The 17,877-nt window shown below is 35.9% G+C and overlaps 1 non-coding gene across 1 annotated transcript; it reads left to right on the top strand.

Moving 5' to 3' along the window:
• Positions 1 to 16,154: 16,154 nt before the first annotated feature.
• LOC125616206 lies at positions 16,155 to 16,345 on the top strand. The gene has a single exon (XR_007346843.1). It is a non-coding gene; the product is annotated as a U2 spliceosomal RNA (small nuclear RNA).
• The last annotated feature ends 1,532 nt before the right edge of the window (positions 16,346 to 17,877 follow it).

The raw sequence follows: 17,877 nt of genomic DNA, 5'->3' as shown, positions 1-17,877 counted from the left end.
GCACCTCCTGGGACTCCTCTGCTTTTCAGAATTGCTGAATCTGCCACATGTGTTGATCTCGGAGCTCCTCACCTAGCCCTGGTAATTATTTTTGTGTCCAAATAGGAAGACAGTCCTTTTGAAATCCAGTAGGGTTTTTAAGTATGGAGTTACTGACAGTACTGTCAAGTCTAAGAAGCCTGAAGGTTTGTAAGTGTGCGTGAGTGTGTGTTGGGGGAGACTAGAGCTTGTGGACTTTGTTGTTTAAGTTTCTGACACTCTAGATGATTATAGAGTGCCCAGAAATGAAGGCAAAACATTCAGCAAAATGATCATGGTGGAAGGCGGTGACTGACATGGGGGATATTTTTGGGTAACAAAAAAATTCTGAGGTTTTTGGCAGGATGTGAAAGAGGTAGCCTACAGGGCTAGCACAGGACTCCAGACACTCTGGCAAACTCTACTTCTCTTCCTTTAAAGCCACAGCCTGGGAGCACCCAAATCTCCTGCTTTCCTTTTAATGGTTTAAACAGGGTAGATACTGAACAAGTACTTGGGTAACTAAGGCTAGTGCTTGGGTGGATGTAAGTGATTTTCAGTCTTGACTACCTGGTGTAATGAACCTCATACCTAATTTTTCTCCATTAAGAATCTTGCTTTGGGGCTGGCTATTGTCAGTTATGGCAGAGAGGTTAAAATTCTGTGGTTAGCTTGAAACTTAAATATAATTTTCTGTTACCAAGATATTTTTCTACTGGAAAGTTAACTAACTTCTCCAAAACACTAACAATTTGGGTTTTTAAAATATACTTTAAAATATTTGATATACAATAGGATAGATATGTATGTTTTCAGTTTTTTATATAAATAATTAGTGAACTGTGGACACATGGCCAAATTTGTATACTATACATATTTCTATTGTGATAGCATAGTTTATTGATATATACATTTAATTTTCTTATCTTTCAAGTAATGTCACTCATATTAACATTAAATAAAATACAATGAAGATACTTAAATAAAAATTTTAAAAAACTAAGCTAAAATTGTGGGGAAAAATAAAGAAATGGGACAGAAATTTAACTCTAAAATTTAAAAATCTAAGTCTTATTTACTACAAATTGAAAAAAAAAAGAATAAAAGAAAATTGGCTCTTTTTTCCTGGAAACTGGAATTTATAATCAAAGAATATGGTAATTCATATACCAGAAACTTTTTTAGAAATTCTGAGATAGAGCCATGTAATCTTATGATAAATGCCAAATTGTGAAATGCATTAAGATTTATAAACTCATCCACTCAATAAATATTTGTTATACACCTGTCAATGCATAAAACAGTGGTAATGCTCCTGCAGGTACATAACACACACACACACACACACACACACACTAACTATCCAGTGGATGTTCAGGCCCCAAACGTATGATTTGTATGATAAACTATATTAAATATTTTAATCCATTAAAATTAGATATTGAGTGCTTTATAGGAAAATAAGTTATTTTCTGCGACACACCATTAGAATTTTGAAACAAAAAGAAAAAGAAAGTTGAAATACAAGAATGAGGCTGAAAACTCCTCCCTCTGTCCCTTGGGCCATTGGCCTGCAGAGCTTGCAGAGCTGCATGAAGCCTCTCTGGAGACCCTGGGCACTGCACCAGCAGCGCTAATGTGTTCTACAAAGTAGACAACATGAAACGACCTTGCTTCTTCCCACACATTTATACTGTGTGTTTAGGCTCTGCCTAGACCTTTCACAATTTGACAAGTAACCAGATATTATAATATATATAAAAGCCTAATACCAAAAATGCAAGGAAAAAGGAAATGTCTAGGAAGTTACCTTGTCCCAGGGTTCTGAAACACCAGTGCAAGGCACCACCAACAGGTGGGGTCCTGCCCAAGAAGCAGCAGGAGTTGGAGGCCCTTTCATCCTGGTCCTCCAGATCCTCTCCTGCCCTTCATGGAGGCTTTGGGCAGCTCTGTCTGGGGAAACTCCTTAGACCCTCAGCTGAGCCAGATGAACCAAAGAAACCAAAAGAACAGGAGGTCCAGCGGAGCCAGAAAAACTAAAGAAATGAAGGGTCCAATAAACCTTGGAAAATAAAACTGTAAATGGAATAATAGTCTACCAAAGTAGGCCAGGACTTGTGTGCTAACCCTACACAGGGAGACTGCTGGCTAAATCAAAACATGTAATAAGGATCCTGGGTATTCTGAAATGTCCAGGATCAACAAAAACAATCACCCGTTGTTGCAAGAGCCGGAAAACTCACGGCTTAAAATAGAAGAGCATTAACTTTTGCCAACACAGAGGTGGATCAGATGTTAGAATTGTTACAGACCTCAATGAATCCATCCAAAAAATGCATGAACAAGCAATTAATATTTTCTTGAAACAAATGACATATAGGAAAATCTGACCAAATAAATAAAATTTATACAAAAAATGAAATGATAATTGTAGAATGGAAAATACAACAACACTAAACTCTGGGAGCTTGGAAGTTGAGAAGGGATGGTGGGGTACAGTCAGTGAACTAGAGGACTTGGGGGGGGCACATGAACCCTCAATAGAATTTGCCCCATCTGAAAAACAGAGACAAAATATTCAGAGCAAAAGAAACAATAATAAAAGATGCACCATGGATACCATTATAATTTCAGTGGAAGTGTAAATGAATGTAGGGCTGGGAGGGTATTCAAGAAATGAAGAAGAGACAATCAAACAGATTTGCTAAATGATATAAATCTACAGAATGGGGAAACTGAGGGACCACAAAAAGAATAAAACTAAACATATCCATGCCAAGAAAATGCTAACTAAACACGTGAAAGCTAAAGTACATATGTACATGAATTTATATATCTTAATATAAAATATAAACATAAATCAATAGATATAGATAATTCAAGTAACAGCAGATACATTATCTGAAGCCATAGAGTACAAACAGTTGCGGTACAATACCCTGATGTTAAATCAACGATATTTTTTTTTCAGAGTAACTAATATATTTGGGGAAGTGCTTGGAAATTTGAGCATGAACTGATTATTGGAGAAGGTTAGGGAATTATTGTTGACTTCACCAACCATGCAAATGGCATTTGGCTATGAGACATAGTAGCCTTCCATATAGGATAAGAAAGTTGAGTTAGGCTCTTATAGATGAGATGACCTGGTAATTCTGGTTATTTTCATCTAGTTGTATTTATACACACATGTTTACAGAAAATACACACAGGTTAAAAATGTTAATAGGCATTAGATTTAGGTGGTAGCTATCTGGGTATTCACTATATTATTATTTAAGTTCTTCTGCAGTTTTGAAATTTATTCTTAAAGAAATTAGAATAAAACTAAAGAGGAAAAGGTTTGAAAATGCCTTCTTCAATTAAAAAAAGTAACATACAACAATATCCTAGTTAATGTTAAAGATAAATCAATTTGGAACTATGGTTTATTTCAAAGCCATCATCCTTTTGAAATTTCCATTTTGTTTATGGTTCTATACACATAAACATTAATACATTAAAACACAATACATTAATACAGGGCTGCACTTAAATAATTTAGCTAAAAGAATACACTTGGATAGACAGTAGATATGTTAAAAATTATTGGAAATTATTTGCATGATTTCATATGTTCATTTATAATCACTATTGATCTCAAAAAATTATTTTCTGAATAAACTGATTGCTATGATGCTTTTACCTCATATTCATGACATACTCATACCAACAAAAAAGGTTAGAACTTACAAAATAAAAATGTAACAAAAATCAGAGCAAAACATGTTCAACAACTGAACAGCAGAAATTGTTCCAGAAACTAGTGGGGCTCTAATTTATCCAGACTTTGTTTTGTATGGGGGATTAATACAATTTTAATGGGGTTGGGGGAAGTGATGTTAGTTGCAAGAAAAATAGTAAAACTGAGTTTAGGAGAAAATGGGGCTCTGTGGAATTGCTGAAGATTTTCTTTTCAAGAATTCAGAGAGGTGACATTTTCCTTGAAGCTATTTCATGAAATTCATTGCCGGTTGAACATATTAATTAACTTGCATATTCTGAAGCAAATTCATATGTGTAAAAAGTTATGGAGTAATTGACCTTAAGAAATGACTTAATTTCTAAATGCAACACTGTGTTTGGGAGGCGGAGCCGTTTTCCGGGCTGGGTGCACAGGGGGAAGAGATTTTCAGCCTCTCGGGATCAATAATAGTGCATTAGAGGGAAACAAAAGAGTGGCCACTCAGCCGCGGAGCAGGGACACTTCCTCAGGTGGAGAGCCAGCTTCAATGGCCATCGCAAAGCAGTTTCCCAAGCCGTCCGTCCCTGCACTGCCCTGGGTCTCACAGTGATTGAACTCCAACCACTTACTTCACTTCTCTCTAAACCCTCCACAATAATCAGGAGCAGCAAAACCACACCAACAGAGGGAGGCAAAAACAAAAAATGAAAACTTCAGTTAAATCACCATAATCCTTTCTTAATCTCCACCCCTAAAGTAGGGCTAGAAATGCATGAGCTCCTGCATTGAAAACTAGCAGCCAGTGGGTCAAAAGACCTTTTTTTTTTTTTCCTGTTTAATTTTGAATGGACACCTGAAACCTCTGGAATTGAGTGCCTGGTAGATTATACAAAGATAAATGTACTCTAGCTTGTATCAGACAGATCTTGCACTTTACCCACAAAAATTTCCTTAAACATTACTGAAAACTATAGTGCAGTCAGGATATGGGCACTCCAAGAACATATTCTCAGGGATTTAGGGAGATTCTAATTTCATTGAAAGTGCCTACATAAAAGGACACTCTGTGATGTCTATTAATCTTGGATGCTCAGCCACAAAATAGTTAGTGGATCTTAGGAATATTGAGATTCAGTTATCTACAGTCATATTTTCATTTCATGGATCTGGAAAAATTTTCAAAATAGTGTAAAGATATATAAATGGCTTTTTTAGTTTTATAGTCATAATTCTCATAAATTAATTGATATGTATCTAAAATGAAGAAATAGTGATAAAACACGCAAAGTTAAACTCATTGTGCCATAAACTCTTTAATATTTAACTGGAGTTTCTTCCTCTTTTAAAGACAGTTGGCTAATGTGATTGCCCTGATTTAGAATTGCTTACTCAACTGAACCATGATTTGTATGTCAGCTGCCACATGGCAGGTGAACTCTGTCTTCCCTTCCTTTGGATAATGCAGATGGTACCTTCCTTATTTTAAAATAAAGTAGCACTGGACATTCCTTATCTGCCCATTACAGTCTTGGAAACACATATATAATTCTGGTTGAGTTGAAGAATTTCACAAGCAGTGGTGAAATAGGAGTTTATTATAACTGGATATATTATAACTACCTTATTTAAAATGTGAAACTTGTATTTAAGAATTATTATGCACAGTGGCAACATATTAAGACTGACTTTATTAGCTCATGGATTGCTGTGTACGATGACTTGTATAAAAAGTTGAATTTTCTCTGTTTCTCATTGTTTCCACCTTGCAGTAATGCGAGCTGTAGCAAATCACATTTAACAGTCTCTGGGTCTCTGAAGCTCAGTCTTTTCATTACCTTGGAAACACATTTTAAAAACTGGTGCATTTTGCCAAGGATCAAATGTCAGCATTTTAAGTAGCTTAAGAAAGTTAGCCACTAATATGTATAAATCTCGGTTCATTTGATTATATGAATGGCTTTGCTTAAAGAATGGATATTTAGTTAACAATTGATTTCATCTTTTGGAATGTGATAAGGAAAGAAAAAATATAATTAAAAAGCAAAGTAAAAATATAGGGGTCATATAGAGTTCCATAAATTAAAAACAATCCCAGTTATTTGGAAGATTAATTATCTGAACCATAGGAGTATTTGCCTTCCATTTTTTACAAGGAAACTGGACTTAAGATGTTCATTTTGGCCTGATGTACTTTATAAGAGAAGAGTAAGTTTTCCAGCACTTCTTAGTTCTCAGTGGTGTCAGTTTTGATGGAATGCAAGTTAGCAGTGGACGGGTGCAGTGGCCTGGAGAGTCGTGTTTAAGCACACCAAAATCACATACTGAGGTAATAGAACCTTAAGGAAAGGTGGTTTTAATAAAGAATTCTTTTTATACTGGTCGCATTTGTTTAGATTTATATTCTGTAGACTCTGATGACAACTCAATAATGATTGCTCCAGACCTTGGTATTAATAAGATTTAATATACTAAAGTTTCCAGAAATGTGTTTTTTGAAATATTATGAGTCAGGAAATATTCCTCTGAAGCTGAATCTCATCAACAGATTTTATGAGTTTGAATTCAAAGAATTATATATAGTCTCTAAGAAAAAAAATGACCCCAAAGCAAGCAAATTAGTTAACTAGTTCTTATGCATGACAGATATGTTAGCTAGAATGCAATACATCTTCTTGGGCCTTTTGAAGTTCACAATTTTGGAGTTAAAAGTAGAACAGAATCCATTTTGTTTGCAGATGTATTGCATTGTAATTGCCAAAAGTACTGGGACAAAATATTAGTCCTTTAAAAAATACATTATAGATTTAATTTTTTTAAGAAGGTCCATTCAATGAAGGTGAAAAATTATAAATTGGGATCATAATCTACTCAGTACATATACAATAACTTATTTTAACAATGGGAACAAATTTCCTATATATTCAAATCCTGTTAGGATGTTTTCACGATAATAGCCTAATGTTGATATGAATATTTTATGATCAAAAAAGAAAATAAAGAATAAACATATTTCAAAAAATATCTTATGTATGTGCTTATTTTTTTCCTCCAAGGTAGTGTACTACTTCTATATTTTAATCTCAGTGTTGTTTTCTAAATTTAAGAGAATTTATTTTATATTATTAAGCATCAAAAATCCTGAGTAAGAATGGAAGGAAATGCTTTTTACATGATGATTATTTTAAATAAAATTTTTTTATAAATTTCTGAAATACTTCTATGAAAACTTAAAAGTCTATATAAAAGCATAATGATAGTATGTTTATGAATGTTTGCATGGGAAAATTGCAATATTCAATCACACTATCATCCCCCACCCTTTTTTTTTCCCTAAATGGAACATCCAAATGCAAATTTAAAATAAATTAAGTAAAAACACAAAACAAAAATCATACAATGAATTCAATCTTTTAAAAAAATATTCCCATCTTTCTTATTATAAATGCATTATTCTTTTCTATGTTTGCATACTCTGCTTGAAATTATAATAGTGCTTCAGGCAACTCTTTGAAATTTGATCACTTGATAAATCACATCACAAAAATCCCTTTATTTTTTAATACAAATGATTTATCTACTGATCAGCTTTAATTTGTAATGATGCTTGAGAAATAAATAGGATCAAATGTCATTCTAGATCCCATGTTCAACAATAGTCAATTTGATGAAGACATCCATATAATCAGCTGTTTAATATTAATCAGCCACAAGTAATTTACTGAACCTCCTCTCCAAATCTCTATTTGGCTGAATTATCAATATTGTCATTGCTAAAAGCAAAACTATATCTTTGTAATTCATAAATATGTGAACTTGAATCAATAAAAATGGGTGGAAATGTAGAGAGTAGGATGATTTTTAGTGAAACTCGATGTTAACATTTTTAACACATATATTAATATCTCTTAAATAGGCAAAATGTTAAGTCCATAAAAGAGATTTTTCTCTTAAAATAACAATAATAACAACAAAATCCTTGCTAGAAAACTTGCTGTGTGATTTCTCACTGAAGACTGTGGTTGACATATTAATATTTTCTACCTTTCAAATTCCTTTAGTTTATATAAGAATAGAGAATTTCAGAAACTATGAATGTCAATATAATAGGGATGTGTATTTCAGAAAGTATTATGCTTTGCCAAGGGAACTGCTGCAGAGCAGTTCCAAGTAGCCATATAACTCACAAGCCAGATTCCTCTAAGGAAATGCTTCTGGAAAAGTTTTATTCTAATTGATGTACTCTGATGTTATGAGCAGAATTTTCCAACTGAAAAATGTCTTTTATGGATTGTAGTCAGCCAAATGATCTGCCTGTTGTTGACCACGCACTTAAGATGCCTAGATCTGGGAATTATTAACTATTGATCTCTTTTCTTGTGAGTATTGAACTTAACACTCTCGTGTTCTCACATCTTCTCAATCATTCTGGTGTGTGTGTGTGTGTGTGTGTGTGTGTGTGTGTGTGTGGAAATTCCCAGGGGCTTTCCAACAATTTCCCTCTGAACTTTCTCCGCATTGTCTCATCTGTCATAAACTCTTTAGACAGATAATCAACCAGAATCTCAGCTTGATTATATGACTTCTGATCAAAATGCTTCAGCACATGAAAATGCTTCTGTAGCATTTCCACATCATTATAAACAATATTTCTTAGCTAAATATTTACATTTATGATTGCATTACTGTGTTCCCTTTTACTGTACTATACCCTGTCCTACTTTATACACATGCCACCTTGCCAGGCACCACACACAACTGTGCGCATCTATGGGCAGAGAGAAGGGGTATCTGGGTCAGCTTCTCCTTTTTCCCTTCTACAACTTGCAGCAGGGCAGGAAGTATGTCAAATGCCCACTTCTGCTCTGTTATATTTGAATCACAATGGACTGGGCTAGCTGTCAAGAAACAGACTATCTAGTGTAGTTGTGTTCAGTTTTACAAATTTATTAACAATGATGTACAAACTATCATGGACTTACATGAAAATTTATGCATTTTGAAATCCGGTTATTTCAAACTTTTAAAATATTCCATCTTTATACAGAGGTAGTGTTCTTCCTTATATAATAATTCCTACATATAAATATATGTTAGCAGTCTGGAGCAAAAATATCTCTGGGTGATTAAGAAATTGAAGAATTTTTATATAAAAAATTTATCATTTGTGAAATATTTCTGGAAAAGGATATTTTATGTGCAAAGCCTAGGTTTCTGCTTCCTTAGATTCATCATGTGGAATGTAGACAGCCGGGAGGATTCCAATGAATCCTCCCCCCAGCTTTCACTCACAAGAGTGCCTTTTTCTAGAAATAGGTATTTAGTGTTTGTAACCTTGGGACTGCAGGCTGTCCTCTCATTCGTGCTTGTTAGTTTACATGTTTCCAATTTTCAGACTTAGGAAATGCTTACTGACTGTCCTCCATTAGGAATACAATAGGGGTGATGTGCTTCCTGATGGAATACGTGTCTTTTCCAACATCTCATATCTAACCTCTCACCATGGCCTTCATTTGGAAGAAATACAAGGTCAGGGAGACACACTCACCAACACCATAAGAATGCACTCTCTAAAATCCAGATCATGGGTAAATTAATGAAAAAGTTCTTGAATTCTTCAACAAATAAGAGTGGTGGGAAGATCAAATCTAGAAATGAAATGATACTCAAAAACATGTTAATTGCAGTGCATGAACTTTAGTTTGTGTTTCTGAAAATGATCATATAGGGAAATTCTTCTTCTGGAAAGAAGAAGTAATAGATTGTACTTTCCTCTACTCCTCCTGCTTGCTACATAAGACACAAATATTATCACACACACACTATGTGTCGGGGGGGGGGGGGGAAGGAAAAAGAGACAAAAACAGAGAAACCATTAGAGAAGGTGCACCATCTAAAGACTGCAGACCTCAGGAATAACACAGTGGAGAGCTTGCTGGGTTTTCTTTTTGCCTCTTATAGCCTATGCTTAGTGTTGAGAAGGCTAACCACCTTCAAATAGCAAGGGCTTTAGAATAGCAGTGGTCAGCTGCATAAGCATGAAACTGCCAGAAAATGTTTGCTCTAATGGATCAAAATACAACAAAAAGGTGCTATCTCTCTACCCTTACCAATGCCAGCAAAGACTGAAACATTGATTTCCACAGTGAGACAATAACAGGCAACCGAACATCTCCACCAGAGTGGCATGAGGAAGACCAAGGGGAGAACAGGGATTCTCCTTGTTGCAAGCCAGCTGCAATACAGTCTCTCAAAGGGTGTCCATGGAATGCAAGTAAGGAAAATAGACTTCCAACACCACCTGGCATTAGCAAGTCAAACACTCCTCATCATGCAAAATGGCATCAATGTAGGATCAGTGAAAAAACAGAACTTTGATCATTTTCCAGTAGCTTCCACTGGGTAACTTCCACTGTGACTGTGATGTCAACTGAGCAGCTCAAAGCCCCAACTTGTCCAATAATAGTGAGGTACATCACCCACTGCAGGTCAATAGAGGCCGCATGGAAAAACTACCTGACAATAAGAAAGCTGTACTTTCTCAAACTGGTCCCCTAACTAAGCAGTGGCATGAAAATGTGGCCAAACATAAAGTTTAGAAAAAAAACTAGAGTATCGAAGGATGATATGAAAATGTACATGTTTCCATGGAGTATCACTTCTCATGTGAAGAACCAGAAAGACCAAAAATTGAACAAATATGACTATTAATAAATATTAATTTCAAGAAGATAAAAATGCTATGATTATGTGATAAGATTTTAAAGCAATAATAATAAAATTATTTTACAGGCAGACAAACATTTTAAAAACTACAAAGAATTTCAAGGGAGAAAACTGAAGATCTCAACATAAAATAGAAGATATTAAAAAAAAGTGAAAATTTTACAACTGAAAAATACAATACTGGAATAAAAATCTCAGTATATAATTTTAACAGAATAATGAAGAAGACACAGGGAAGTATCAGTGAACTAGAATGTAGATCAAGATAAACCATCAAATATGAAAACAGAAAGAAAAATGAACTGAAATACGGAGCAGAGACTCAGGGATCTCTGGCAATAAAACAAAGGAGCTGACATTCATGTCATCAGTGTCCTGAAAGGAGAGGAGACAGAGGAGGAGGCTGAGAAGGAACTGAAAGAAAAAAATTTAATTCATGACTCCCAAAATTCTTAAAAGACATAAACCTACTTATTTAAGGAACTGAACAAAACCACACACACACACACACACACACACACACACACACACACACAAAGACATACTAAAATCTAATTTCTAAAAACAAATACAGAGAAAAAAAAAATCTCGCAAGTAGTCAGAGACAAAAATGACACCATGTTTGTAAGGGGGAAGCAATTTGAATGGCAGCAGATTTCTCATTAGACACCTGGGAGCAGAGAAGAAAGGGCATGGTGTTTTCAATTATTTAAAAGAAAGTAACGTCAACCCAGAGCCCTCTACCTAGAAACATGCACACACACGCACACACACACACACACACACACACACATTGGGAATGAATGATAAATCACAATACTCTCATGTGAAAGGAAACTAAGAGAATTTGCTTCCATTATATTTCCCTTTAAGGAGGAGCCAAAGAATATCCCAAGCAGAATGGAAGAAGCATCAGGACATCAAGTAAGAAAAAAAAGGCACAAATATGATAAATACAACATGATTTCATTTTCTTCTTGTGTTTTCTAAATTGTATTTTATAGTTAAAGCAAAAGTGACAACTTCATGTGATATAATTCTAAAAGTATCCTGACGAATTATTTAACTCAAATGTATTATCACCAAGTTGGGTAATGGGACGTAAAGGTACTCTTTGTTTGAGCAGAAAAATTATCTCAACTGGACAGCATGAATACCTGTGAAGAGATACACACAAAAAGAGCACAGATTAACTAACCAAAATGGAATTCTAAATGAATGCTCAAGTAACTTAAATAAATAAGAAAACAGACAAAGGAAGTGAAGAATAGAGGTGATAAATGGAACCAAAATAAAAGAGCAAGTTTTATGTCAGACATATCAATAATTACATTAAATATAAATGGTATAAATAAACCAATTTAAAAGAAACAAAGACCAGTAGTATTTATATGTGTGTAGCTCAATTTATTCTATGTAAATGAATCTCATTTTGAATTTAATAATAACATATACATGCTGAACTTAATAATGTAGAAGATATATCATGAAAAGTTTAATAAAAATATATCAGAAATTATTATCTTAATATCATATATATGGACCTCAGAGTAAAAAGAACAATGTCAGAGATAGAAATTGCTATTAAATAATGATAAATCAGTCAATCAAGAAGACATTGCAATCCTGAATGTGCTGAGAAAGCAGAGCAGGGATAGTGAATTACAAAAAATTTCATTTGTAATGAAATTTGTTTGTCAAAACATTAAAAATATGATACAGTAGCATATGTACTTTCAGAATGCATTAAAATATTTTCTTTTTAATGACCATAGAAGTTACACTTTCTTTTTAAGTGAAGTCCCTATGGGAATACTTTTTTTTTGGTGTGGGGGCACAGGGGATTAAACTCAGGAACACTTGACCACTGAGCCACACATCCCCCACCCTATTTTGTATTTTATTTAGAGAAAGGGTCTTACCGAGTTCCTTAGTACCTCTCTTTTGCTGAAGCTGGCTTTGAACTCACTCTCCTCCTGCCTCAACCTCCCGAGTCACATGGATTACAGGTGTGTTCCTGAGTAGGAATATTAAACTTCTAGGTGATATGTAATTAACCTCCTTCCACATAATGTTCAGAAAGTTGCTGTGGACCTGGATCACTGAGATGAGGGTTGTCCCCACACAGTCTGATGGTATAGCCAAGAGAGGCAGATCACATCTAGGATCAGAAAAGCCAGTTCCCTGGGACAATGGAGACATTAAGACTGCAATCACAGTGGTAGTTCAAAGTGGGTTAATTATGAAAGTAGTATGATGTAGTAAAACAGTTGTAAATTTTAATTTATACATCGGTGGCAATTATAATGTATGTTTTATGTAACTTATCGGATACATGTGTTGGTGTTTTAGTGTCAGTTATGAGCATTGTCAATTCTGCTGAGTTATCCATTACCTTCACTTACTCTCTTTTCAATTAGAGATTAAAAACAATATTTATTTTTTTTTTCATTGCACCTATCCACTTATAGTGGCCCTCTGTGGACTGCCTGTTATTGGATGATGCTTAACTAAAGAAAAATTTATTAATAATGTTTAACTGAATTTCAGGATAATGGTAAGAAATGGGGAAAAATGTCTAGAGGTTACCTTTGAACACGAATATAATAAGGTTAAAGTTAGTGGTGCTTCTTAAAGAAGAACTAAGAAATAGTAAGAGTCTTGAAACTATGCCTCCATCAAAGCACTGAAACAAGAAAGAAGACAACATCCACAATTTTATTCAGCACATTAGCATTTAGGGTATGAGACAGAGGAATAGAAATGCAGATAAAAATCCAAGGGGATATTTGATGCATAGTATCTAACTTAGTCAAAGGGCAGCATGACTGAAAGTAGTCTGGTTTGCCTAATTGTTCCAACATTGACAATACCAAGTAGCAAGAAAAACTGGCTAACTAATGGGGTTACATATTGTATAGCACGCTCCTGGATGCTTGTGGTGGATGGGATTCTAAAGATGTACTCTGTAATTACCATCTTCAGATTATGTAATAAAACACTAATCTTGGTGCTTCTGTGAAAGGGCAGATGTGATTATGTTTGCTAACAAAAGTAAGGGTCTATCTGAGGCTCTCTATAGGATCCTGTCTATTCACAGGAGTCCTTTCCAAACAAAGACACTCTTCTCCTACTTGGAGTGAGAAAATGTGAAGGCACAGAAAGGCCAAGCAGAGCTGAGGCAAAGGGAGCTCAGAGAGATTGGAGGCCTGAGGTTTCACTCTCGCTTGCTGACACAGACCCTGGGGAAGGAGGCACTGAACCACAGAGGAGGAGCCGCCACCCAGCCTTGGCTCACAGTCAGCCACCTCAGTCCTGCTGCCCTTGGATCTGAAATCTGGCAATAACTCCAGTGAGTTTGAAAGCAGCTCTGGAAAGCCCGGAGCCACATTCACACCTGGACTTTCCCTTCTGAAACCAACCCACTCCGTGGAGGTTTCTGACATGAGTAGCCAGGGATGCTTCTGCGACTCTCAACAAACCAGCAGCAGGGTGTGAATGGAGGATATTGGGCACTTCAAAGTAGACTTGCTGAACAGTAGACTGAAACTCATGCAGTCCTGAGTAGCAACACAGGACAGGGTGGGAGGCAGCTGGGTTTGCTATGCTTGGATCAGAAATATCCTCCAAAGGACCAAGGGTTAAAGACTTAGTCTGAAGGTTGGCCCTATTGAGAAGTGGGGGAAAGGTGAAGAGGGGGATCCTAGTGGGAGGTCTTCTGGTCATTGGGGGTGTGCCCTGGGAAGGGTTTGTGGGCCCCTAGTCCCTTTGCCTCTCTCCTCTTGACTCCCAGCCAAGAGGTGAATAGCTTTGCTCCTCCAAGCACTGCCCCCTAGAGGCCCAAAGAAACAGGACTAATGGACAAGGACTGAAGTCTCTCACACTGTGGGACAAAATAGAACTTCCTTCCTGATAGGCCAATTATATCAATATTCATTGCAGTAATGGGAAGCTGACTAACACATCGGTCATTAGAGTTAATTTCCATCCTTTTCCTGTGACTCATTGAAAGTTTGAATCTTCACCAATCAGTCACTAGTGTGTGCAACAATTCTTAATGTGGACAATCAACACCATAGATTGGCACAAGATCCTAAGAGCTCTGAAATCAAACAAATCTAAATCTTTCCCTGTTCCTATTCAGATTTAAATGTATTTGGTTCCATACTGTTTTCAAGTGGCTTAAAACCTATTCTTAGTTTGTATCTCCTTTATCTAACAAATCAGAAAATTGATTTTAAACCAAAACTTTTAAAGTTTTTGAATTCTGTTTTTATATAGATATTAACGATGCATTCAATCTCAGTGTGTGTTTTAAGATTTATTTTAACTACTTATTAGTAAATGCTGTGTTTTCAAGTCAAATACTCAAGTCAGTACCTTTTTGGGACACAATCAGGGTGTAAAGCAACATGGTGGCTTTACAATTTTATCAGGCACTTTCCTGACTGAGGAGGGAAAACTAGATTGCTATTTTGGAGTCTAGAAATTAGTTGAAAAGCAGTAAGTACAAGTTACTACAATCTGTTCCCTTAATGTAAATTAGAGGCTAGCTACACTGTAGAAAGGAATTCATTTATAAAGGTATAGCTTCCTGTATATTCATATTTCTGTTATAAATTTAGACAAAGGTGACAAAAATGATGTGATGTGTTTAAATGAGTTTCTTGGGCCCTGAATGCTTTTGGTGCACTGACCCATGTGAAGTGTGATTTACATTGAGAAGAGGACCAATAGGAGCACCCAGTGGAACAGGAAGGGACTGAACAGATGAGGAGGAAGTAGAAATGCCATGGTAAGGCCCATTTAGGTGCTCGTTAATAAGATATACTGGAAAGATGTCTTACCTCTGTGTCTTGCCTTATGTACCTACATATATCTCTTTAACCCCAGAGAGTCATCCATAAGGACTGCAAAGAATACATGAAATGCTTCAATGTACAGTTTTCTAAAAGCAAAACTTCCTACCTTCCACAAACACAGTGTGAACTTGAGTCAAAGATTATGAGGAGGTGAGGTAGAAAATTAGTTAATAGAACACAATAAAAATATGCTGTTATAATTCATCCTCCCAGATAGACTTAAAGGTTAAAAAAGACACCTGTTAAAATGCAACTTTGCATAGAGAGTGATAAATAAAGAGAAGATGCTGTTCCTAGCATGTTGCTAACTGAGCTTAGTGAGTGTCTCTCCTAATTTGTCATTGGTGAAATATAAGGTGAAGTGGGGGGCAGTACCAAAGGGGCTGCTGGCCCTCCACTGCTCCTCTGTGGCTCAGTACCTTCCATAGGCTCATGGAAGCCTTCAGTACCTTCACTCACTCCTCTGAATTAGATAAAACTGTGCTGTCTGCTTGTCCATCAGTTTAGTAACTCTTAGAAATTGGTCATATGCTCCATGGTTGAGTTCACCCCAAAGTAACTAGAAAATGGAAGTCAACATTAAATTTCCCAAATCTGTCTCTTGCTGCCTGTCTACACCCTACGCCCTAAGGAAGATGCAGATTATAATTTCACTGTAAGAGGCTTTGGAATTCAGATGGATTCCAAAGAAAGGAATCCAGAAAGGAAAACAAACAAAAAAAGTAAATATAGGAAGCAAAACAAAAATACAAAAAAATAACACAGAATATTATGAACTTTCTTCAAATGGAGAGAGTGTACTTGGCATTAAGAATAAAAGCTATAATACTGCTTCTTCGCCTTTTGGCTGAGATCAAGTGTAGTCTGTGTTCTTATCAGTTTAATATCTGATACGTCCTCTATCCGAGGACAATATATTAAGTGCATTTTTGGAGCAGGGAAATGGAATAGGAGATTGCTCCATCCACTCCACGCATCGACCTGGTATTGCAGTACTTCCAGGAATGCTGTACCCCCTCGGGGGATAAAATGAGAAATTGGGACAATTATTAGGTCATTAGGATGCTGCCCTAGTAAGGGAAAGCTACATGAACTGCTTGCAGAGGTAGAAGAAGAAGAACCCACTGGATATATTCAATATGAAAACTTTCTTCCAGTGATGAACAAAATACTTGTAGAAAGAAGGTATAGACCAATTACAGAAGGAGTCCTTCTTCGGCTTTTGAGGTTTTAGATTCTGCTAGACATGAGTTTGTTACTAAAGAAGAACTCATAAAGTATATGACTGAAGAAGGGGAACCTTTCTCCCAAGAAGAAATGGAAGAAATGTTGTCTGCTGAAATCCATCCAGAATCAAATTCAATTAATTACAAGGAGTATATAACGCTGATGGTGATGGATAAAAATTAAATGCTATAAAACCTTAAGAAAAATAAAAGGATAAAAGCTATTAAGCTAGACACATTCGGTTTGAATGGCAACTCCAGACCTTAAGAACCGTCACTTACCTTCTCCTAGGCTTCACTTTCATTGTCACCAAGTGGGGAAAATGAAAGCATGTCCTGCAGAGTGATATTGTATACAGAGGTGATGCCGGTAAAGGACTTGGCACAGTGGCTCCCAGAATCAGTGCACAAGATGTGTTTTACAAAGTCGTCCTCCTGGTCACCAATTTATGACTCCCATTGGGGACACAAGTGATGGTCACTTGAATGGTGGCCTTCCATTTCAGTTTCACAGAGGGAATGTCCACATCCTCTTCCTTCTATCACATCTCCAACAGCAGCTCTCTTGAAGCAGAAATAGACATATAAATAGTGTGTTTTCTTTTATTGGCGCATTATATTTATATGTAAAAGTAGAATTCCTTTTGGTGTGGCTGTAGATGCCCATAATATAGTTTGATCAGTTTCATTCCCTAGTATCTTCCCTGTCTCTCTCCTCCTTCTTCCTCCGGATCTGTTTGTTCTACTCTACTGTTATTCTTTCTATTGATATTATTATTATTATTATTATTAGTGCATTATAATTGTGTGTGTGGCTCATTGTGGTATATCAACACAAGGACACAGTGTAATTTGTAGATTTCTTTCTGCAGTACTACCTCAGGCTTTCCTCTCTATCCTCTTGATTCGTTTCCTCTACTTGTTGGTCTCCTTTCTATTTTCCTGATCTCCTTTTTATTCCATTTCTATCCCCCTCCACTCAGCTTCCACAAGAGAAAACTTTCAACCTTTGACTTTCTGAGTATGGCTTATCTCACTTAATATGATGTTCTCTAGTTCCATACATTTACCAGCAAATGCCAGAATTAATTCTTCTTTATGGCTGGGTAAAACTCCATTGTGTGTATATATATATATATATATATATATATATATATATATATCCCATTTTCTTTATCCATTCATCATTTGAAGGGCATCTGGTTTGGTTCCACAGGTTGGCTATCATGAATTGTGCTGTTGTAACATTGGTATACATGTATCACTGTAGTATGCTGATTTTTGTTCTTTTGGACAAATACCGAGGACAAGGTTAACTGGGTCA

This window comes from Marmota marmota, unplaced genomic scaffold, assembly GCF_001458135.2.
Source record: "Marmota marmota marmota unplaced genomic scaffold, marMar, whole genome shotgun sequence".
In the NCBI taxonomy this organism is placed as follows: domain Eukaryota; kingdom Metazoa; phylum Chordata; class Mammalia; order Rodentia; family Sciuridae; genus Marmota; species Marmota marmota.
This window is presented reverse-complemented; position numbering and strand designations above follow the sequence as displayed.